Source organism: Thunnus albacares, chromosome 7 (genome assembly GCF_914725855.1).
Source record: "Thunnus albacares chromosome 7, fThuAlb1.1, whole genome shotgun sequence".
In the NCBI taxonomy this organism is placed as follows: Eukaryota; Metazoa; Chordata; class Actinopteri; order Scombriformes; family Scombridae; genus Thunnus; species Thunnus albacares.
The window spans coordinates 12757253-12783125 of record NC_058112.1 but is presented as its reverse complement, the minus strand read 5'-3'; the positions used below and the strand labels follow the sequence as shown (position 1 = coordinate 12783125).

Below are 25873 nucleotides of genomic sequence, written 5' to 3'. Positions count from 1 at the left end.
GAGGTGTATCCGCCTACCTTCACCACCTAGGGTCTGTCTGTCAGGAACTGAAAGATCTGCATGCACAGAAAGGCAGTGTCCAACGTTACATTTTTTCCCCACTGGCCCAGAAGCCAAAAAATGAAAATAACTATTTTCCATAATTTGATGATTTATTAATTGTATACATAATACGTACAACAGTGAAGTTCCCTTTAGATTTGGTTGCTTTCCTTTAGTTATGGATATGTAATGTTGATATATTACACAAATATGCAAAATATAAAGTTAGGCACATATTGAATCAGTAAATGAATGGTGTATAAATGTAGGTTTCTCCATATTTTGTCCTCCTCCCTCTATTGCTGCTGGTCAGAGATTCACTGCTGTAGGTACTGCTGGTAGAAAGGAGGGGTAGACTGGTGTCAGCATAAAGCATGGGCTTAGATTTGGGTATGGACAGTAAGGACATGTCCTTACCAATACCAAGGTGTTGCTGGATTGTCCCTACCGATGTTTTTACTGATCTCAAACAATCTAGCTGCTTCAACTCCACGTAATGTAAAACAGTCAGATCTCTGCAGAATTGCCAGTTTTGTGTTTTCTGCAAAAAAGTGCACTATTATGATAAAGAGTGAAAGAGCAAGATATGGGGGATGCTTGGAATGATGATCTGGCAACCCTCAACTTCGAGCTGTAGCCTACACATTATTGACTAGCAGCAACAGCAGTAGTGGAGTCAGTGAGGTGGAGAATCTGAAGATTAGTATTTATAGTTTAAATGTTTCAAACATCACAGAATTGAAAATGACTTCACTGAACAAAACTAAGATCATTTGATATTTAATTTCAGGTGTTAAGTGTTCTTCGCTAATTTGTGATTGTTGCTCAGACATTCTGTCTAATGAAACAACTTTATTACTGTTGGTAAAAATTTCTCCCAAAAGCAAATTAAGACATTTGGTTCTTTTTAAAGAAAAACCAAAGTGTCATTAACAGTTGAGCTTAGTTAAAAATAATGTTCTGTAATCAATCCAAACATCAATCTTTGAAATTAGTGGGAGAAATATTTACTATTTAATGCCATCTCTCCCCTTTCCCATGAGTGGATCAAGAGCAGAGTTATTATTGCATAATAAGACATGAACATTATTCAAGTTAAATTAGCTGCAGCTTGTCCACATGATTTATTTGTGACTGTCAGGCATCATTTCATTATAAAAATCCTGTCAGCAGCAGCCTGAGCAGCACAGAGACACACAGACAGGTGAGCTATGGCCTCTCAGTTGAGCTCTGATGTCACAGTGAAATATCTAGCCATAAATTCAGGAGTCGAATGAAAAATAATACAAATAGAAGTTTTTGAGATGATTTAAAGGTAGGTTTGAGCATCACTGTGGCTCTGTCATAAAACTCTTGACTTGTGTCGCCAAAATCCACAAACTGAAAGGACAGAATCTCAGGTTTGAAAACCTTACAGCAGCGAGTTACAGAGCAGCACATTACCTACAGGTTTCTATTCATTTATGTAAAAATCAGAGAAAAAATCATGATACAAGTCCAGTTTCAGGCAAGTCAGCAAATGCATATTCAGTAAAGTAAACATTTTGCAGCGTCAGGCTCTTTATGTGTGTATGTGTGTGCGCACATGTGCCTATGAAAGAGAAAAGAATGAAAGAGAGCAAGTGCACAATTATTTTAGCTGTCCGACAAAAGAAAAAATCTGTTTTGAGCTTGTTCGTAACAGTTCACTATTAGCATAACAAGCCCCATATAGCTGTAAAATATAGTGGTGAGAGGGGAGTTGACTGCTGGAAGATTTCATATTTAAGTTTATGTTCTGCTTGTTCAACAGCTGTTTGATAAATTGCTTGCATCGTCTCCCATACTGCCAGATTTTGTTGCACTTATGGCAGCGAGCAGTCGTAGTTGACTGGAGTAAAGTATAACCTAATTTCTGTTTTATTCTGTCTGCTGTGGCCTCTTTGCTCTGCTGTCCGCTCTGTGTGTGTGCGTGTGTGTTTCTGTGGAGTTCAGCCCTCATGCATACAGGCACTTAGAGAGAGCAGAGGAGAGAGACAGAGAGGCAAACATCCCTTCCTCTCCCCACAAGCTCCAGTCAGCTGCTCGAAGCATGTGGTTTGTGTTCATCATGATTATTATGTACAATGTGAAATTTCAGCAGTGGTGTTCATCATTTAGCAGCGGCGCTGTGTCACACAGCGATGTAAACCTGGCCCTATGCTGTGATTCCAAATTACTTATCGCCCACCTGGCCGTTGACCCCAATTTATTTGTCCACCATGACGCTGATTGGCCGTCACTGGCCGATCAACTTCCCTGGCATAAACTTTTACTGGCCCCAGGCCATCGGGCCATTAGTTATGTTGCCCCCCATGAGGTGTTTAATCCCAGGTCCTTGAGCTTTGTGACGAGCCTGGAGGTAATTATGGTGTTAAACACTGAACTGTGGTCAATGAACAGTAATCTCACATACCTCCCTTTCTTGTCCAAGTGAGATAAGGTGGTGTGGAGGATGTGTGCTACGGTGTCTTCCGTTGATCAGTTGGGACGCAACTGTAGTGGGTCCAATGTGCTGGATAGTGAAGAGCAGATGTAATCCTTGACCAGCCATTCAAAGCACTTCACCACTACAGAGTGCCACTGGGCGGTAGTCATTCAGGCAGAATGTTCTTTTTTTTTTTTTTTTTTTTTTTCTTGGCACAGGGTTGATGATGGACTTCTTGAAGCATGTAGGTATGACAAACTGAGCCAGGGACAGGTTGAATATCATTGTGAACACTGGTGCTAATTGTTCAGCACATAATTTGAGGACCCACCCAATGGTACTGTCTAGTCGTGCTGCTTTCTTGGTGTTCACACACCTGAAAGCCCTCCTGATGTTATGCTCAGAGAGGGTGATAGGTGTGAAAGGTGCAGCCACCCATCCGCTAACCTCTGCTTCAGCTGTTTTTGCTCGCTGGCTGCCAATGGCCTCAAAGCGAGCATAGAAGCTGTTTAGCTCACTTGATAGAGACACATAAGCACTTGACAAGGAGGGGAAGTGGGCTTGTAATCTGTCATAGTTCTTAAACCTGCTAAGCCATATGCTTCTGGGATTGCCTTCCTGAAATTGTAGTTCCACTTTCTTCCCATAGTCCCTTTTTGCCTCCTTTACTGCTCTTCTTACATCGTAGGCTGCTGCTTTATAATTGTCCATGTTTCCAGACTGCAGCCCTAAGTTGCAGGCTGCAGTGTGTTTATGGCATCCCGGATGGTTCTGGTAATCCATGGTTTCTGATTGTGGAATGATTTAACTGTGGGTACAGTTGCTTGTGTTGTTTCATAAATTAAATCCACCACAGACTCAGTGAATCCATTGATGTCATCTGTGATGTTGACGGTGGTGTCTTGGAATGTGTTCCAGACTGCATCATATAGTACAGACTGTAGACATTTCCTGACCTCTTGCGTCACTGGGGGCATGCGTTGTAGTTTGTTTACATACTTAGACCTCAGCAAGATGGCCGCGTGGTTGCTCTTCCAGAACACGGGTAGCAATTCTGCTCTGTAGCCGTTTTTGAATGGCATGTAGCAGTGATCCAGAGTGTTTTTTCACCTTGTGGTGCAGTCAATATGTTGATGAAAGTCAGGCATGACCTTCTTAAGGTTAGCCTGATTGATGTCTTCAGCAACAATGAGCGCAGCATCAGGATTACCGGTCTGTGAGCAGTTCATGTCTTTGCAAATATCTGGCAGGGCAGCCTCTGTACACGCCTGTGGTGGGATGTAATGGCTGATGTAAATTCCCTTGGTAGAAACAATAACTCCAAATCAGGTGAGCAGGAACAGGATAGCATTTTAATATTCCCAATGTCACAGTAGTGTCTAGTGATAGAGTACCAAGTTTTATCTCTTTCTTGTCATAAAAATGCATGATTTTTCAGCAATCTGGCAGAGCAGCCTACACTGTATATACACGTTTACTAATGCTGCTTCCAAAGATATATGTCAGTGCACCTACGTGTAACCTGAGTCTGTTCAGATGAGTTGTTATATTCCCAAAGACTCACTGTCAGCACAGATTTTACAGTAGTATTTGTAGTAACAGAGCACAAATAACCTAAATGTTCCTCTGCATATTTTGCCGCTGCATCTAGTACAAGCGTTGTACAACTTGTGAGCTCTGTGTCGTGGTGGCCTTTAAAATTTATTTATTTTTTTGTCATCACCGTCTGTGCTTCCGAAGGAGTGAAGGCATCGCAGCGGTTTGACTCTCTGCATTTCTTTCCCGTATGCATTCACACTCACATTCACCTTACATTCTGCTCTGACTTTGCCTCTCTCTCTATAATAAGCACAGTCCTGCAGGTGACAGATAAGGTGTACAATATCCGCTCTAAGCCACCTGAGCAAAGCATCTTCTTCCTCACTTTCTCCCCTGTACCGTTACCTATCTTCCTCTGTTTAACTCCTCTTCCTCCTTACCCATAATTATTTACTTCAGTGTCTCCACATTTGGTAACTCTATCTGAATAGTCTAGTAAGAGATCATCTCAAAGTTTATGGACTAGTATTTGATTATCCTGCCCTGGAGGTGTCAGATCAGTTAGATCCACAGCACCCTCCTCCTGGCGTTTTTATGCCTCTAGTGTTTCTATTACGCGTTAGAGTGATTTTAAACAATTTGGCACAACTGGATAAAACAGAAGTACACAGAGCCTCTTTTACTGTTTATTGTTTTATTTGATGGGTAATTGATTTTTGAAATAGCAGAGGGAGTAGGATAGGGAGCGTTTAACTGATAAGCAAGACAAAGAAACGGGAAGTGCACCACATGAAAATAATATAGGGAAGCAGAAAGGGAGTCGCAAGGAGGAATGAATAGCAATGGGCATGAAGATGGAGGTAAGCAAAGAGAGACAGGTGATTTGACAGAGAAAGGCAGGGATTTGGATAGGACTGAGCGAGTGGTAGCGATAAGCCAGAGAGGATGAGAGTAGCATCCATCTCGAGTCGAGCCCCGAGGCCGAGCAGTGTAACTCTGGAAACAGAAATGACATGAAAGCTAGTTTTGCAAAGCTGAGCTTCTCTTTGCTCTTTTCCGTCTGATTGTAGCAGGGGATAGCGAATGCAGTGATGGAGCGCATGTTTGCCCCTGCAACAAATTCTTATTGAAACACAACCGCAGGGCACACAAGATTTTTCTAGATGCTGGGAGAGCCCTCGCAGGAAGCACGTGCACGAGTGTGTGAGCGCAGTCGGACACACACACACACACACACAGTCACATAGTTCTTTATATTTAATTGCAAAAAGAAAATAACTCCGTAACCTCCAGAAGAAACTTTTAGAAGGTCGTAGCACTGGCAAGTTTAAGGACTTAGTTACAAAAGCAATGAGCAAAGTAGATGACACTTTTTTAAAAAGTAGTTGAGAATCCCCTTAGAGTCGTTTAAGAAAAGTGATTGATTTAAAACGCGCACATCAGTGTCTCTCATCACGCATTAATTAACACAAGTAGACAAAGAGTATCAGATGGTGTGGTGACTGTGGGAGAGTGTGATAGTGATTAATTCTCACATCTCCTCTATCTCAAAGAGGCTTCATCTTGGCCTTATTCTTAAGTGGAGTTGTTCTGAATTAGGGAAAGTGTGAGTGATGTAAAGGTAGGAACAGAGGGCCAGTGGATGGTTTTAGGGCTTCAGAAGCTCACAACTGCCTTTCTGTGTTTTTGAAGATAAAGTATGCTTTGTAGGTGGTCAAAAGCATCAAAGGCATTTCTTTCGGTTGTGTGTGTATACATGTGTAAATGTGCGCTTTGTTCATACAGTGGACGCACAAATGTGTCAAAATTTCTACATGTCCTTGTACATAACAACAGTAAAAACAGTGTGAAGTTGTGGCAGTAAAACTGTACGATCCTGCATTAGGTTTTATGATGTACTGCAGCTTTCCACACCTCATGAGGAAGATTTATGCTTTCACTGCTGCATACTCTCTAGACTCCATTTATTTTAATATTAGTGCAATAATAGGACAAATAAAAGGTAAATAAATCTTTAAAACTGTAAAGTGTGCAGAGCTTGTGGTTCATAAACACTTTGAAAGCATCACAACATGAATTAGGCCTCCGATTCGAACAAAAGCAGCTAAATCAATCCCACCGACCAAAACGGTTCAGAAATGTTGACATTCAGCATGCATCTTGGAATACATTTACTTTGTTTGTTGGATAAATCCATTTACATGTGATTTAAATTACAATGCACTGTAAACAAAATTATTTATAGTCTTTCTGTTCAAGGGTATCTTGTATCTCTTACAATGAAGGAATCACACCCGAGGGTAGGCCTTTGTTTACACATTGCCTTAATACATCCTGTATAGTATACATATTTTGTAATGTCTAGACTCCTATAAAAATACATGGTCCCTCTGCAAACTTACAGCCGAAAACCACCAGGCATGGACGCAGCATGACAAGTCTGTTGCAGCATGGTCGTAGCAGAGCGCGTCCATTATAATCAAATGAAGCTGCTACACTGACCATGGAAGCTGTGCAGCTCTATTTTTGCACGGCTGGTCTTTTTTTTTTTCTCTACATGCGACTACGCGGCTCTCCAAGAGGTAAAAACTACATAAAACTGTGTAAAAAAAATGAGTACAAACTGTTTAAAAATAATTAAAATAAATATCTCATTGTACCAGAGGCAATGCGATGCAGCAGTGCAACCTTGTGGTGTTTTTTTTACATTGCACATTAAAATATGTCAATCAAATCAATATATACCCACGATCCTGTGGTTAAAATGACCCAGTTAATTGATTCAGTACCTGTTAACGTAGCCTACACTTCCAAACTCTGCATAACCAACTGCATTATCACAGCAAAACTCAATATGCATGCAGTGATGGAGACGGAGTCTGTATAGCACATCAAGCACCCCACTCCGCTCCACCTACATGATACACCACCTACATGAAATACTCCGTGCCTGGTGGATTTCAGCAGTTAGGATTTGTTGTGCGTTATACTTTACATTCTGCGGTCCACGAAACAGAAGTATCACAACAGTTTTTCTTCACTATGTTTTTTTTTTTTTTTACCATTGACCCGTCAGAGTAATTGTTGGCAGGTCCTCAGAGGACAGGCTGACAATTAACATTAGTCTCTTACATGAGTATACTGTCAAAACATTGGCAGGCGATGTCACCTTTGACCCTGATTGGTTTGATGAAAATTGGGCCCCCCGCTAAAAACATAGTTCAAGATCTGCAAATTAAGTGGCAGTGGACTTTTTGGAGAACATGACAGTGTATAATTAAACTTGCCAATTTCTTTTGTACATTTTGATAAGCTTCTCAGCAAGAATAAGTCATTTTCACAGTGCCTGTCAAGGGAATGTGATGTATTGTAACTATATCTGTCTAAAGCATGCCCATGAGTTTCATTTCAGCCCATCGCCACCACTATAGTCACATATTCACAAACCGTCTCTATCCCCACCACACAATACAATAAGTAGTTTTAACCTTCTGGTTTGTGTATGGAGCGCTTCGTCTCAGAGAAGTCAAATCCCTCATTTTAAACTCCAGGGATGCTCCCCTCCCACAGAGAGTAATCTGCAGCTTTCTATTTGTTATATCCTCCTAAGGCTGTGTAAGAACTACTCGATAGATCCACTAGCACTGCATCTGCTCTTTTGCATAAGCACTATGTATTCAACAACCTGTCTTCACAGCCCTGCCATTTACTGGGCTAATAAACAGCAGTAATTCAGAGGGGGTTGTATATACAGTGACTGTCTGCTGACATCCAGCAGTAACTCCTGCCTCTCCATTAGCGCTGCCAGTAAACTAGACATTAATATGTAATGTCAGTCTGATATATAGAAAGGACAAAGAATGTCAGAGTGATTAAAAGTCCCTCAGTCTGTATTCACCATTGGTATCCTTTTAGCTTGTTAATAGCCTCTCGCACAGCCACAGCCTCCCCCATTGATTGCTGCCAGCTTTTGGGCTCGAATAGTATATACGTAGGTGCTATAGATTAAAATGACAAGTTAATCCATGTGCAATTTTTGTGGTAGAGATGTGTGTGTGTGACGCTGAGATGTTGGTCTGTTCATGCCCTTCGTCAGTAGCACTCAAAGAGCTGGCAGAGAGAGAAAGGTGTGGGAGGGAGTGTGAAATGGCGTAGGGGAATATAATGGCAGTAGACTGAGTTGTGGGAGTGGAATGTAATAGTGCCAGTTTATCAGAGCCAACGCACACTTGACAGGCACAAATAGGGGAGGTTGCACATGTCACCGCCCATGGATTTGAACTCTGGGAAAGTTTCGGGTTTTTGCTTTTGTTATTCTGAAGCATGTTCACAAACCAGTGTTGAGGGGCTCTCGGCTGCTGGTCTGCAGGAGAGGAAGGCCAAGCAGTTGGCAAGATGCTGCTAGCTGCTGCTGGCAACGTTCAGCTGAGGGGGTGCAGCTTCCTGTCTCCTTAATTTAAATTGTAAATAAACTTGTCCAGTATAGTAATAGTACATTTTATATTGGATGGTCTGGCAGGAACATTTAGCATCTATACTGTTGTGGGAAAGAACACAGTGGATTATGTTTGTGCATCTATCTGTTGTGTGTATCCTACTTCAGTGTGGTATTTGTTGTCTGTGCTTAATCTGAGAACACATAGCTGCAGTTCTTTCATCTTTCCCTTCTTGTCATCCTCTCTCTCCCTCTCCCACTCACCAAGGCTAAGTGTCACTTCTTTCAGAGCTGCTGTTGTTTAAGGGCCTCGTTGCCATTGGCTATGGCCACACAGGGGGGTCACTCCTGGGACCATACTCTGCATGAATCATCCCCGTCCTTGAATCAGGACCAGTCAGCCGTCGCTGTTCAAGCTGCTGTAAATTAACAACCTTTCCCTCCTAAACTTATCCTCATTCAGTCACCATGGTGATGGTGGTGACGACCTGCACCCACAGACTGGTGGAGGAATTTCACTCCGAACAAAAGCTCCACTGTTCCTTTTGGTTAGAGTTGTACTTTGAGTGAGGGTTTTTTTTTGTTTGTGTGTGTTCATGTATGTGGGTGCATTTGTGTGTGGGAGGGGGGTTAGATACATGCAGAATCTGTTGTTTGCATTTTTTGTACACCTCTGTTTTGAAAGGTTTTTGGCTGGATGAGCACAAAAAAATGTCAGGTCTGCCATTAAGAGGTATTATAGCACAAGTGTCAACCCTGGTTGAGCTGGTTTGATCCATGATCGCAAGCCAAAAAAATTTCACAAATAGGACAAAAAACAAGCTTATTAGCTCACTGATTTGTGCTTCTACGAGCCTCACAATTGCATTAGAGTGTGTTAAGCCTGGCCTCAGCTGCAACATATCCTTGCTCCATCGACACTTGGCTTGAAAGACGTGCTCCTCTCTGGCCCCACAGCACACACTTATTGGTTGGCTGACAGCAGAAAAGAGGTGAGATCACCATGTAAAGTGTGTGCTTGAATGGGGCTCTCTCTAACACTTCTCTTTCCATCTCTGAACCTAATCATTTTAGTCATTTGCAGTACCTCTACTCTTTTCACAGTACACTAGCTTTTTTAGAATATTGTGCCTGCCTAGTCTGCATTGTGCAAACTCCAATGAGGCTCACAGGGCCATTATCTTTCTCGAACGATGTCACATTAAAGAAAGACCGAGAGGCGTTGAGGCTGCACCAATACTAGATATCGACTGCTCATTAGTCACCCTGCTAAAGTCTTCAATAGCTGTAAAGTGGTGGAAGATACTTTGACTACTTCTTTGCAAAAGTTGAGATTATTAATGAAGTCTTTAAAAGTGGACCTATCGTGCTCTTCCTTATTTTCAGTCATATCTATGATGTTACAATGTCGGATGTTCAAACGTGGCCCAAGTGTCAAATAATGAGGTACATGTATGTAAAAGTAATCTCGGTTAGCAAAAAGCTCAGGTCTCAGACTGCTCTGAATGCTTGATTACCAACAGTTTTTCCTACTTTCAAACCAAGCGGATGTCAACTTGTGACGAGTTTCTTTTTATGGTCATCTGCTGCAGCATGTGTGTCAAATGCTCTCGTTGGAGTTCACTGCTCCGCTCTGCTAACATTATGGCGTTTTTGTGGCTTGTACTATGCCTCCCTGCATTATTTCTATCTGATCTGCTGAACTAAGAGCTCCAAATATCTCCGGATCTTGTTGTGTCAACCAGTTTTATCGGAAGAATAGCTCCACTAAAACGAGGGATAAACACATTTCACTTCCTGTAAATTCTTCACAGTAAAGGTCTCCCATCCCATTATTTAGTCATTTAAAAGCTTCATTTAAAGCGGCAGAAAAAAAGCAGAAAATGTTGGGTTTTCATCAGCAGTAACTTAACATGACTCTGATAAGGCTGAAAGTGATCAGCAAACTGTAAAATAAGGCAGATATCTAAAAGTACAATCAGGAACGCAGAGAGAAACTAAACTTCAAAGCACAGGGATTCAGTTAGAAACTACAAAAGTACCGAGAATTGAAAACAGATAGGATAAAGATGTCAAACAACAAGCAGGTAATGAGCCTTACCAAACAGAGATGTCCTGTTGTAATCTTTGTTGCTGCGGATGTTTGTGTTCTCCACTCGTATATTTTGGATTGGATTTCAGCTCCAACAAGTACGGATGTATATGAGAAGTTTATATTTTAGGTAAACAGTGAGAACAAGAGGCAAGATCCGACTACTATAGTTTGTTTACGCTGCCTTGGGAGCCTTCTCCCGGAGCCAGAGGAAGCTTCCTGAAGCTGGCCAATCAGAACAGAGTGGGCTTTTACGGAGGGGGGCAGAGGGGAGGGGAATCCAAAACAGCCTGTTTCAGAGTAAGGCTGAACTGAGGTGCTGCATAAAGGGCCAGTATAAGATAAATAAGGAGTTTTTTGAACTGTGAATCATGCAAACCTACTCTAGTGAAGTCCGAAAATAAAAATAGAAAGCTGCAAATCAGCATAATAGGTCCCCTTTAATTTTGCATGCGGTAAAAAGAACTCAAAAGGAAAATTTAATCACTTGTTTTTAAGTTTCTAGTAGGGATGTTTCCATAAGTTTGTACAAGACTTTTTTTTTATCTCTTTTGGCCCTTTGTGGCTCAAGACAAGAGGAAAAATGCTGTTTTTGCATTTTTAAACCGCATTGAGTTAAAAATGAAGAAACTTATGAAACCACAGTTAAGAGGTGCACCTAATATGATTTCATTCTCTTGGATGGCTTTGATGAATGTTGGACAAATTTGGATACAGTACTTTTAAGAGATGGTTATGTGCTCAGAGCTCAATTTAATTTCCCTACACAATTTTTTTGACCATATTATCTTTTCCTCAGGCATGTCTAATGCACCTACCCATAAGTAGCAGAGTCATTTAGAAGCTTTGCAACTCTAGTCTGCTGGAGTAAATTATAGTGTTATATCAGAATTAGCGTCACAATTTTGCAGGGCTGAAAGACTGTTGTATTAAAGCAAATAACAGTGGCTAAAATATGAATACAAAATGACAGTAATCAACACTGGCATCAGGTGCTCTGTTGCATCTCATCAGAAGAAGTGACCCCCTTAAATATCACTCCCTTCAGCCGAAAAATACAAAATCCCACTGAGAGGCTCTCATATTGCCTGGAATTATTAGTGTTATGGATCACTAAACACATCTTCCAATCGTGCTGAATAGTGCAACACCTTCCCATGCATGATTTCCCAATGATGTATCGATTTATTTATTAGTCACCTGACAGTAACTAATCCAGTATTAAGTATTACTAAGAGGAAGTATTATCCCTACATGCATCTACTAAAGTGGCAGTGGACCAAAATGGTGTGCAGCTATTAGGAGTAAACAGATAGACTCCCCTAAGTGATGCATTAGGTGTCAGTCAGCTCTCACTATAATGGGCCGGGTTATTTTCTGCAAATATGTTTTCTGCCAATACTGTAAGTGTGCATTCACCCATGATATGGTTTAGCTGAAGGCGTTTCTTGACAGACAAAGAGCCACGGCAATTATTAATGTGTGATAGAATGCAGATGTGGGTTTGGGTGGTGCTTTGAGCTTTCCATATATGTTTGGCATGCGTGTATCCATCAGGGAAATGCAAAAAGAAGGAGGGCTTAAGTGGAACGGAGGAAAAAGAACAGTGCCCTGGAGAGAGAAAAGAGGGATTGCATGTCAGAGATGTGAGAGACAGAAATGCGAGAGGACAGTGGAGGGGGAGAGAGGTGGTAGAATATGGGATGAAAAAAAAGAGCAAAATGAGTGTGAAGACGACTGAGCGAAAGAGGGAAAGAAAGCAGGAGGGAGAGAGTGATAGAGAGCGAGAGGGAAGCTGATGGAGATGAGGGATTAGGGAGAGTGGCAAAGCCATTGAGTGAAAAAAGATAAAACCCTCCGGATTCATTGTGTAGAAAGACAGGGAATCAAGGGGGAGGACAAAGAAACAGGGAGAAGGAAACAGTAGCTGGGGAAGGGGTCATGGATGCTGCTGAAGAGAGAAAAACCACTAAGGAGGGTGAGGAGAGGAGCTGAGTGGAGGAAAAAGATGAGAAAGTAAGCAGGAAATAGGGTATCTGCAGAGATGGGAATAAGCAGGCAGAAACCTGAGAGACAGGTGCAGGAAGCAAAGGCACTGTAAGAGCAGAACAGAGAGGAGCGCTGGGGAATGGGAGACAACAAAGTGAGTGATCAGGATGAGTCGATTGAAGTCGAGCCAGTGTGTCGAGGTGGGAATGAAACAAAGCAAGGTAGACAAAAGAAGGGAGAACAGAGGGATGAAAACAGCAAACAAAATGGAGAACAGGAGCGTGAATGATGACTGGAGAGAAAAACTGCAGGGTATGAGATTTTGACAGGATAGGTATACTTTAAGCTCAGAGATTGAATGGAGGGTCTAGATTAGTCCCCGCGTGCAACAGTGGTACTTACTGGATCCTGCAGCATGTTTCTCAATTGCCGTCTCTTTTTTTTCTTATTGCACACTCTCCCCTGTCTCTCTGACTCAATTCAATAGGCTTTATTGGCATGACTGTTTCGAGAACAATGTCGCCAAAACATCATCATCACTCTGCCCATGTAACATTAACCTCTCATCGACTTTTCTCATTTTTGTCGTTTCACTCCAATTTCCACCCCTTTCTCATCAGTTCTTTTTACCATTTCACCTCCTCATTCCCCACTGTCTTGTCTCCTCTCATCCTGGGCTTTCTCTGTTCTCTCTTCTTGTTTCCTCTAGTAGCCTGCGGTGGTTTTGTTCAGATGGGCAAGGCTTAAACGCAACACTTAAGATGATAATTCCACTCTGTTCCTCCAGTGGTGGGGTTTTTTTTTTTGTATTTTTATCATCTCCTCTAACACCCTCCTCATCCTCTTTTTTTTCCCCCTCTCTGTCTCACCCATTCGTTCTCTTTAGGTTGTTCTCATTGTGTGATACTGTCATGTGGACACCCACATGCCAGAGGCATGTTAAAAAACCATGCTGGAGATTGAGAGAGCCAAGGGATAGGGAGGGAAAGGGAGCAAGAGATACAGTGAACAATAGAAAAGAGATTTGTGTGGTGTGTTTCACCTTTGGTCCTTCTCTTAAGCAGCTTTGTTTGGTGTAGTGAATATGCGGAAAGCAAGGACAAGCATGCCTGCAGGACGAATGTGGTGTATGTGAGCTGCTGGGCCAATAGAACTGCAGGATGTGGTAGAGATGCAGATAGAGGACATCTTAATTATTGTCACATTCAACAGAAAAGCTCAGTTTTACGGACAGTGCACTTTATAAAATATCTATACTTTGTTATCCTAGTATAAAACAAGCTCTTTTTGTGAATTTTTGACTATGATCAGTCACTTTCATTCATCTGGGATATTCATTCACTTGAATTCATTTTCATCTGTGACAGTTCCCTTAACTGATCAACAGAGAGAGACATCTCTGCAGAATTTTGCATATTTTAGATCACTTTCCGCAATAGATCAACTCTTGCATGCCTGTCATGTGTGCCGTTGATCAAAATGGGCAATTTCACCTTTTTTGCACTTAAGTAACTGACTGTTAACTGTTATTTAGAGATCAGGGGCAACCCAGTGAGATGTTTCACTGTTTAAAATGTTAAGTTATTATTAGAAAAGTGGTAGCAACTTTACAAAAAATGGGATGTTAAAACATTTTTGCATGTTTGAGAAATTATTATTAAATGGATTCCTAAAGTTGTTAATGCTGCACTTAACAATTTATATTTACTGAGTTTGTAGTTTGATGCCCAATCAAACCATGTGCCTAGCACAGCCACCATTTTTCCACCATTAAAATAGCAAATGTGGATTTGGACACTCCCTAAATGCACTTGCGCCATGCACTTCAGACCATGCGCTTTAGATTGTTAAAATAGGGCCCTAATTGTCACTGGAATAGTGCGGATAAGCACATCTTTTTGCATTCAATATCAGAATTTGAGTTTAAAAAAAACTTAGAACAGTACAATACTAATTGATGGTGGGTGGTGCAGGAAGAGATGAATATGCAGTATGAATACATTTGCAAATACAATTTCAAGTCTGGTAGCCTCAGTGGAGTATTTAAGTTGAAAAAGTAGAAAAGGAAAACATTGTTCTCACCTGCTTCATGGCTGTCTCCATTCTGTTATACACATTCTTTCTTGTTTTTTTTTTCTTTGTTCCTATTTAATTTATTTATTCATACATACATAAACATAACATCACAGTTGTGGAGAGTGTATGTCAGTTTTTTATTTTTATTTTTTGCTTATGTATAATAGATTTAAAATTGTGCAGCTGTGGCAAGATACTGACTACATACAGTAGATGTGTGTAGTTGTGTCTGTATATGTATATGTGTGTGTAATGCTTTGTGTTTGGGAAAGTATGCATGAATTGAGTGTACTTTAAGCATTACTCACTATGATTGAAGGTATTGGGGAAATTTGATTGTGCATTTGAGATATTGATACACCAGAGTTTGGTCATTAATCAGCTTGATTCTCCATAGATCAAGTAACAGAGCTGCAGTAGTGTATTTCAAAACTATTTTATGCAGTGTAAATACTGAGCAAAAATAACTTACAACTGGCTACTTCTGCAAGGGAAATGTCTGCCCTCTATGAGAAATTCCTACATACTGTGTCATCCATGATGTGTGGGTTCTAATCCAGCCTCATAGCCAACAAGAAACTCAGATGAAAGAGAATGAAGAAACCACTCTACGACTGCCCTCTTCTTCAAATTGCAAGATTCTTGAATGTGGGACTTTCAGGTGTTAAAGTAAGATAAAACACCACACACAGTGTAGCTCCTTAGTTCTTTACAGAGTAATCAGCCATCACCATGTTTCTCCACCATTCAGGGTTTGCACTGACGCAAATGTTTGACTCTTACTTCCTGTTGAAGAACCTCACTGAGGCTGTAATGTGCCTTTATTTAGTCTTCTAATTGTGAAATTCTGTGAACTATAGGCAATTTCCTTGTAGACTATCCACAATAGATGTGAATGTGAAGACCAACTGGGTTTATTCCTGAGGGACAGCTTTCCAGTGATGTTTTATTGTTGCTAGCCTAGTTTCTCAAAGCAGCATCTTCTAGCCCTGCCAGTCTACTGGGAAGCTTTCAGCAGTGTTGATATTCATAGATATATCATCAAAACTCAAGGCTGTGATTTTATTTGACTTGTCTTTTTTTCTTTTTTGTGAATTGCATTTTTTTGCAAAGGGCTGTCTTGAAATATTATAAAACTTTGAAAAATGGGTTATTTTGCATACAGCACAGAAAATGTATCGGTAATTCACTTTTTAGAAAATGGTATTCATTTATTTCCTTTACCCATATCAACCCCCATTCATTTCTAATGGTAGTGTACTGTAGTTTCCTGCTCTACAGCCATGTCTTTGGATGTGTGATACTTGTCAGCACACCTCTAATGTCATTTTCTGGTTGTAAAAAACAGAACTACCTCAAGTACACTAACTGAAAAAACACCTATAGTATTGAATGTATATACAATAAAGTTAGCATGTATAGTTAGCATGCAATTGGGACACACTTTTTGTTAATGTTCCTGCTTTTTGTGCTTGTAATTGTGTCTGTGAAAGTTGAGTATACCGCATCATAACCCGCCCTGACGTGTTATTGTAATATTCCCTCAGGCTATGGATGATGCATAGCTGTAAGCTGCATTATTAATTAGATTGGTAAAAAGTTGACTCACTTGCACTGTGTGCTACAGCTTGATGTGTGGTCTGTCTCATCTGTGGTTGCGTGGGTTAGAGATTGTGTTTCTGTGTGTACAGAATATGTGCATGCATGCCTGAGCCTGGTGCTGATGAATGGGATCATCAATAAATGTGCATATTCTCAAAAGAATTAATTACAAAGATAAAATGAATGTGCGTGTGCGTGTGAGTGCACGGACAGGGATCTGTTACGTTACGTACGGAAATGATGCAGCTGTGTATGTTAACCTATATTGCAGCTGGCCGTTATTGATTAGGACAAACCCATTAATGTGGCTGTCTAACCCATTAAATGAAGCTCCTGTTGAGAATGAGGCGTGTGCAGGATCAACAGGCATAAAGCAACTGAATTGTTTTATACAAAGCGAGAAACAAAGACATGAGGGAGGAGAAGCAAAACAAACATTCACTGAGCTTTCAGTGATCAAACAAAAAAAAGAATGCCGTCGATAAAGATGGACAAAAAAAACTCAAGGCGGGGGGGGGGGGGGTGTGAGAGTGAGAGGGAAGGAATGAGCTAAATATACTCAACTAGTAAGCTGCACAGCAAGAGTATAGGAAGAAAAAATAAGCCTCTCCCATTAAAAAGGTTAAACACATACTGAGCCCCTCTGCTTCAATTCAACCAATAAGCCACAGGGCTCTAGTGCATACATAGACTGTATAGTACATGCATAATTGATTTTAGAAGCATTGATCCTAATTGACTGTTGTGTTAAAGCCTTTCCCTCGAGTGACAAGAGCAGTTCCTTTTATTTTCTTCTGGTTAATGAAGCTGTGATGTTGTAAACAGCCAGGAGATAAGGTGAGGAATGGTGGAGAATGATGTTCACCACATCTGCGCAATTTATCGAACGTTGCTGCTCAGTCTTTTTGGTCTTCAAGAAGACGACTCACTTCTATTTCCAGCTGTGTGCTTCACTTGATGTGCAAGGAGATGCAAATGGGAGAGAAAGAGGATGAGCGAGAAGGCAAAGACTTAGATTTAATAATAGCTAGGGAGTATGCAAAAAAAACCACACGGAGATGGTGACATACTTAGCATACCTTCTGGTGAGGCAAACCAAGATTTCTGCTGGGATTTGTTTCAGCACAGCTCAGCTCCTCATTGTTTGTTCAGACTGTGCAGTGTGTGTGACCAGTGCTCTTCACAGATTGGCTCCACTTTGCCTTCCCATACCTAAAAGGTCATGACTTTAAAGAGTTATCTTAGAAGAAGCTCGGGGACCAGCCCTTATCTCTGACCTCCATGTACCAGCCTCCCCACAGGCACTGATTTCCAATCTACCCATGCTTTCTCAACCCTAACTGTCATACTCAGAGTAAATATGTACAAGCTGCACAACTGACCATCATGCTGTGCTTCTTATCACGCAGACAGAGGACATTGATTCCACTGTAGCTGAAGAAAGATATGAGTAGGAGCCACAGACCTTCAGCAATGGGCTGTGTTGTTCTGTTGTTTGACTTTGATAAAAGACGCAGGGGCTCCTTACGCTTCTACCAGCCTGACCAGGCCTATTGTTGGAGGGGAGAGGATTAGATGGTGGAATGGGCATCAGGGGTCTTGCTCTGTTTCTTAACCAGGAGAAGAATAGGGCAGAACTAAAGCCAAGGGAGGATTGGCATTGTATGTGGGCACTGATATTTTGAGTGTGTGTATGTGTGTGTGTCTTTGTGGGTCTGCATGGCTGCAAAAGATGCGCTCTTTGCAGAGAACTTTTCTGGTGTGTGCGTGTCTGCATAGTCATTACTGTATGTGTATTTACACTATGTGTGTGTACATATGTGTGTCTATGTATTTATCCCACTTGATCTGAAGCCAGATCCTGGCCTGACTTCCCTGCACCTCTCTCCTCACTGAGCTCAGACTTATCATAGCATGGCCTGCCAGGATAAAGTAGATCTGTGGTGTGGGGGTGGGGAGCCGCTGCTCACTGTACCTTTAATAGATAAGCCTTGAGCAGGCTGCATAAGATGGCCTTTGGCCTTGAGCAGCATTTACTTGCCTTTCTGCATACTTAGGGATGCACACAGAAATTAACATACATATTGTATACAGTGTATGTATCAAATATTGCAATATTTTATATGTTGCATTATATCAAAGTGAAAAAAATCTGATGTATGCAGTACATTTAACTTTTCAGTGATATACATACATGATGAAATTTTATATACAATCAATTGCCACAGTAGCTAAAACTAGACGAGGCAATTTTATTATTATTTTTCATACCCAAGGGCAATTCAAGGGGCTTTACATAATGCATTAAAACTAATTTAAAAGATTAGATCACCTTAAAAGAAATACAAAAAGTTAATAACAGAGACATAAATGTAGGATAGATAAGGGCAAGATGGTTAATGAGGAATACTTAAGGTTCAGTCAAAGGCAGTGCAGTACATAAAAGTTTTTAACCTGGATTTAAAGATGGTCAAAGTCAGAATGAGTCTGACATCCTCCAGAGGATTGTTCCAGCTCTGTGGTGCACAGTCACTAAATGCTGCTTCTCCATGTTTAGTTTGCATGCTGGCAACAGTTAGCGGCTCTCTACCTGATGATCTGAGACACTGATAGAGTTCACATGATAAAAGACGATGTTTTTTGGTCTCAAGCCAAAGATTTATAGACAAGCAGCAGAGCTTTGAACTCTGTTCTCTGAATGAGCAAAAGTTGAGAAATTTTTTGGGACCTGAGAAAAGACCATTACGGTAATGTAGCCTGCTGGAAATGAAAGCTTGGATTTGTTTCTCTAAGTCATGCCTGGACATCAGTCCTCTGATTCTTGATATTTTTTTAAGATGGTCAAATGCGGACTTTGTAATTTGATGTGGCTGTTTAAGTTAAGTTCAAATCCAAGACTACATCAAGATTTTGTCTTTGTTTCTAGTTTTCAGAGACATGAGTCATTTAGCTGAAGAAAGTCACATCAAATCACTGATTTGTTCAGTGCCCTTGCAGAGACAATCCATGGGACTGTAGTCATTTGGTGAAAGGGCAAAGTAAATCTGTGTGTCGTCTGCATAATTATGATAGTTGATGTTATTGTTTGGTATAATTTGGCCTAATAGAAGCATGTAAATGTTAAATTAAAGACACAAAAGGCTAGGAAATGAAATCCAGGTTGAAAATAACTGGAATTATTCAACAACTGGACATTTTCTGTACTGTGATTAGGGAAGAGATCTCCACACACTTCAATTAATCCTGCCTGTGTAACTATGATCTGCTCCGAGAACGAAATCAAATGCTGGAAAAATACTGGAACTTCAGTGACTGAAACACAGTCTCCTGTCACGACAGCTTCTCAGTAGATAAGGTTACCAAGGGGAATGTTTTGCTTGTGTGCTCATGCATGTTCTTGGGTGTGTTTGTGAGTGTATGTGTGGCTTTCATGAGTGCACCCTGTGTGTCACAATTAAACTTGAGAGTACTGCCGCATTTACTCATGGTACTATAAAAATCCCAAGTAACAATTCATTTTGACAGTTAGTCTTCAGTTTAATATAACTTATAACACATTATCTTGTGTGTTATTGGGAAGGGAACATCACGTGCTCCGCTTTTGACAGATACAGAAATGTGGGTATGTTAATTTACTCTGAGCAATATGAAAATAATTGGATTTTAACTCCCAGTTCAAAGTAACTTTCTACACAAGCACTAAAAAATGTCACATAATGCTCACAAATTGATTCTTTTCACAGAATTTAACACACTATAGGGATGTAACTAACAAAAATACAAGCAAAGTACATTTTGTTTGTCATAATTTCAGCCCTGACACAAAAAGCTGCACCACAGCAACCAATTTAACCAGTTTTAATCTCATGTAGAAACCCGCCAGCCACCACAGTGCTATGGAACAAACACAGCAGGTGAACCTGAGAGTGGCAGCCCAAGAATGACTGATGACTTAACTGCCACTTATGTGATCAATAAAACTGACATCTACACTGGCAGCTTGCACACTCAACTAATAACAAGCAGAAATCAACACGCACTAGTTTGATCGCTGCAGTGTGTGGATCTGGGGATTGGTCCCTTTGGAGAGTTTGATAAGCACTGTCCAACTACAAGCATTTACACAAATATATTACAGTATACAGTGACAACTACGGTACTGCATGTACCTTTACAGCACTATTTATAGGCATCAACTGAATGCCACTCATTACTGGTGATCATATTTGTAAGCAGAAAGGGTTTTTAGATTGATTTCCTGGCAAAACAAGACTGTTAAAAACTCTTCCTTTTTAGTGTATTCAAGGGCACTACGACACCAGAGATTTGACAGTGAGCTGCGTATGTTTTAATGGAAGATGGACATATTTCTCATGCCGTCTCTGTGGGCTTCTTTCAGGTTTGGCATCCCAACAACACAGTTTCACGTTTCAAATGTTCCAGACGTTCCATAAGTGCAGCTCCATCACATTAAAACATTCAAAACCACCGATATGATGCTTTTCACAATCTGGGAAAAGATGCATACCTAATTGTTGAAAGTCAAAGTTTTGACAGTGATGCTTCAATTAGTGGTGAGCAAAAAGAAAGAATCAATGTCATAGTTAACATGGCAGCGCTGCACAGTCCTCACTGTCCTACTATTCACTTATTAGAAGACTAGTCATGTTAAAAACACCCTGCTACTGCTGCCAGATTCCCAGTAATTGAGTTTAGTTTTAAATAGTCTTTCTCTTAGATATTTATAATCGTTTTTCTTCAAAAAAACTATGTGACAGCTTAATTTGATGATCAACTCAGCCCTATCCTCCTCTTCATCAAACACTGTCTTTCCCCATATTTTTTGGTCAGGTTGCCTCCAGAACCGTTTAACTTTTCAGTTGACCTTGTGTCTGACTTCTAATAAATCCACTTTAAATTAGAGGACAGTTGGAAAGAAATGGCAGTGTTTAACCTAGATTTCAGGTGTTTTATGGTTATGGTTTCAGATGCATCCACACACACTCTCTCCTGCCCTCCAGGCCACACATATGATAGATTACGTGAAAGCAGGGTATTTAAATTCATTACTGTGCTTGCACAATTCAGTTCTCACTGATTTTAACAGATTATGGCATACTTAATGGTGTTCAATCATTCTTACGACAGGAATATGTTTCAGCAAAGAAGAAAAAAATGCATTCATTTTATAAGATATTCACAGTCTGTGTTTTCACATTTGAACCTAATGAACATCCCAATTCTCTGTGAATGTCAGCCAGAGCTGTTCCTCAACATTCAACCTCTACTAGTGCAATTCTGTATTGTATGAAAGTTTTATAAGTTACCAAAACCAATTTTCCCTGAACAGTCAATTGTCCCATGTCAGCCTCCTGTCACTGAGGCTGTCAGATGTGCCTGTGACTCCTCTGTGACTCCTGCATGTCATCCTGTCTGCTGTTTTGTTGCTCTAGCTGCAGGCTATGATTTATAATAGTCTCCCGTCCCTCCTGAGAAGGCTGGTCTAAGCCTGCAGATCCTTTCTCTGCACATATACACAGGCCTGAGTAGGACTTTTTATCTCCAGAGAGTTTTATCAGTCATCTCCATCACATCTAGGCTTTGGGCATTATCTTTGTGTGCGCATGCGCCTGGCACACTTGAGATCTGTTTGTGTCCACTCTCAGGCTCGCCTCCACCCTTTCCTAACTCACCTTTCGGCCCCCAAAGAATAGTTGCCATGGTGACTGTACCCGTCAGGTTTGGTGGGACGGGCTTATAGTCAAAGCCTCTCAATGATCCTGACCGACCATTCACACTCCCCATTCTTGTCCATCCTTTTTCCCCCAGGAAAAAAATAACCCACCCTCCTCAACCTTGCTACCCAAATGAAAGGGTTTCAAAAAAAAACTCCCACTTGTGCGACTCAGCTGAGGCATGCAACATGTTATGAATAGAACAATGAGTGACGTGTCCTCGTTACTGCACTTCCTGCTGAGTCTGCCTCTCTGGGATACAGTAGCAAAAGTGATTTTCATAGCCCATCTCTTCACCAACATCTAAAGCCTTTTATTCAGGAAAATACATTACAGTCTTTGCCTACAGTGCTACAATGGCAGGGACGTGCAGAGGATGTTAGAGGGGCAGGGGCCCAAATTCATAAAAGGCAATTTTTTTGCAAATAATTAAATAAACATATGCCTGGAATGACTACTTTTACTTTTTTTGATATTAAAATGTATGTATGTGAAACAAACCCATGACCGAGGTTGGTTCAAACACTGCTACATGACGGTTAATCAATGATACATGCAAAGAAATGTGTATTTCAGTAAATTCTCCTCACATGTTAACCAGCCCAACTCTTACCTACTGTAGCCCTCTGACTGACATCCTCACTTACAGACACTCAGCTTAATATTGTTGGCAAAGATGAACTTCCTCTGGGTGCACTGCCGCCTCTCTCGCCTCCATATTCGTCTCTTACCACCTCTAACTAGAAGGCATAATTGCTTCAGTAATAACAGACAATAAGAAGATGCTGATATTGTATGACTAAGATACTATTACTATGTGCCAACAAATCAGTTTAATATAATTCAAATATATCATAATACTGAGGCTTGGAAGACATTGTGCATTTAAGCCACAATTCTAAAAAGCAACACATAAGCTTTAGATAAGGTGTATTAGACACTGGTTTATAAAAGATTTTAACAGTTACAATCCCTTCATCCTTTCCTTTCCCTCCCTCCAGAAATACTGAAAAGAGTGCTTGAACCCAACTATTTGCCTAAATATATAATGACATTTAGTAAACAGTTAACATTCAACATTTGTGTAAATGTAGCTGCGTTCACTGTTCTTATACACATATTCACCTGTTGAGCAAGCATAACACATAAAATATGAAGAAAGAAAGAAATGCTTACTGTACATATCATCATACATTAGGGGTTACTTTATTCTACGATATCACTTCTGACTGTAGTTAATGCAGATCAATGTAACACTAGAAATTCAGATTAACTTTGCTTAAACCGAACACACCTCATTGGCTGCTTGTTACAGAAGGGAGGAAAACATCCTTAATTTTTTCAGTCTGTCTCTACCTGCCGGGTAGCTAATGCTAGCCAGCAGCGCTCTGCAGATATCAGGCTGATGTTTTGTAAAGAAATACACAGCAACAGATCAATCAGTGAGCAGACTTTTCTACTCTATCTGTGCTGAAAGTGATTATTTCACTGGATGTGTGAGATCTAGTTGAAGCATTTGGTACTGACATCAATAGCTCTGTAGTATAACCTGTATTTTATGCATAATGATGACAGCCTTGCAGATGGTGCAGGTCTTTCATTATTCTTGCACAATTGTTCAAAAAAATAGATTTTTTTGGGAGGGGGGGCATATCACCCAGTCCTAACATGAAACAATAACAATATATGTGTGTCACCTACCGAGATGGTACCTACATAGTGATACTGAAAACTACTGAAATGAAGCCCAGTTATGGTCACCATCATCATTATAGTGAAGCAGTAGCTGTTGTTTGCATTGTTGGATCAGTCTGATATATTATTTGAAATGCTCAGTACTCAACTAGAATGTAATTCGTCAGCTTTAGTACTTTCTTAACCCCAACCTCGCTCTTTATTGTTTCACAGTCATCATCTAATCATTATCACATACTATAGCTGCTCCTTAAATTTATCAGACTCTTGTCTTCTTTGACCTTCCCTTCAACTTCCTGCCATGTCCTTCCCATCTGTCCCTCCAGTCTCCTCTTCCTCCTCCTCCTCCTCCTCCTCCTCCTCCTCCTCCTCCTCCTCCTCCTCCTCCTCTGTGGATGTTCTGCAGATGCAAAAGTCATCCATTAACTCTAACCCGCCTCCCCTCCTGTCCTCTGGCCGCCCACAGTAAGCTGTGACTGAGTGTTATAGGAGGGGGGAGGGGGGGTCTGATAGTGGCAAGCAATGGAGCGGACAAGTTATTACAGGACAGGCAAATAGAGGTCCGATGAAGCATGAAAACCTCCCTTCCCCAAAGCGCTCTACTCACACACACACACACACACACAACCGCATGCGTGGGCATGTGCACACACACACACACACACACCTTGGAATATAAAGACAGACAGAAGGACATATGCAAACACAATACAAATATCCTGGCACTTTTACTTCTCTTTTCCAGGAAACCATAAAGACACTTTGAAGTTCTTAAAGAGAAAAACAAAAGGCGGGCATATACACTACTACACACTCTCTCACAGTAGGGCTGGGAAATAAATCAATATTATATCGATATTGTGATATGACACTAGATATCGTCTTAGATTTTGGATATAGTAATATTGTGGTATGGCGTAAGTGTTGTCTTTTCCTAGTTTTAAACACTGCATTACAGTACAGTGATGTAATTTTCTGTCTTACCAGACTGTTGTAGCTGTTCTATTATTTGCCTTTACCCACTTAGTCATTATATCCACATTACTGATGATTATTTATCAAAAATCTTATCGTGTAAACATCTTATGAAATATCTGGTCAAAAATATTGTGATATTTGATTTTGTCCATATCACCCAGCCCTATCTCACACACTCACACACAATTGCTGCCCATTAATTCCTTTCCTTCTCTGTACATGCTAACAAGAACAGACGTATAGTATATGACACGGCACAGCAACAGGAACAGGACGACAGCATGGGACATGAATATTAATATTGGGATGCCGAAGGGATCTGGAACAGTCCTGTTGCAGAGCATGCTTTGCTTCCCGGCGTGGCTTGGCAGAACAGTATCCAATCAATCAATCTTTCATATCTCACCAGGGGGAGATTTGTTGGCAGTGAGGATTTATAAAAAACAATAACACATAACAGAGGACAACAAGGGTGAAACTAAAGTAAAGGCATACCTGCTAACATTTAGATTTCAAAATACGGGAAGTTTTTTTGGCGGTGGGGGTGGGGGATAATGTTTTACTCAAGTTGACGACAGTTACACTCATTACTGTAAGTGCAACAAAACCGTCATGAGTAAAAAGCCAATAGGTAGCCTATTTTATCAAATCACCTGTTTAACAAGCAGAAACATGTAGGCAAGCGATATTTTCAGCTGCTTTGCCCGTAGTGCCCCATCCACCGCCAGTACGCTTTAGACAACCACATCATGCAGGTTAAGTTGATAACATGAAAGCTGTCTGTCTGTTTATCTGAGTTTGCCACGTATCTTATGCAAATTGGCGGAGTTTCCCAGGAGAAACAACAAAATGGGAGCACAGCGAGAGAGGGGTGAAAATACAAAAATATGAAAAATGGGAGTATTGGCAGGTCTGGTAAAGGGTACAAACCCGTAATTGCTCAAGAGAGTAGAAGTTAAACATTTTGATGAAACTTCTAAATTTACAACCGGCCACATATATTCTGATATCCAACAGTTGGTTCTATGAAAGCAGTTGCTCAAAAAGGCTTTGGTTCAAAAAGTGGGTGTAAGTCAGAGCAATAAAGTATTTCATTTACTGCAGATACATTGTGTCAAGCAGCCACCTAATGAAAAATCCAATGCCCTCAATGAGAGGACATTGGACCTGTACAGTCTTTGATCTAACACGCAGCGAGAACATCGAGTTTCCAGGTCCCCGCTTGATAAAATATATCTCAGTGT

General features: G+C 40.8%; 1 protein-coding gene and 1 long non-coding RNA gene across 2 annotated transcripts in view; both read left to right on the top strand.

Annotated features, from left to right (window-relative positions):
- Positions 1-25873, top strand: part of ldlrad3 (low density lipoprotein receptor class A domain containing 3) — an 87984-nt gene that overhangs the window by 50568 nt on the left and 11543 nt on the right. The window lies entirely within an intron of this gene.
- Positions 1506-25596, top strand: LOC122986137. Its single transcript, XR_006404244.1, has 4 exons — positions 1506-1572; positions 8509-8518; positions 13476-13481; positions 25585-25596. It is a non-coding gene; the product is annotated as an uncharacterized LOC122986137 (long non-coding RNA).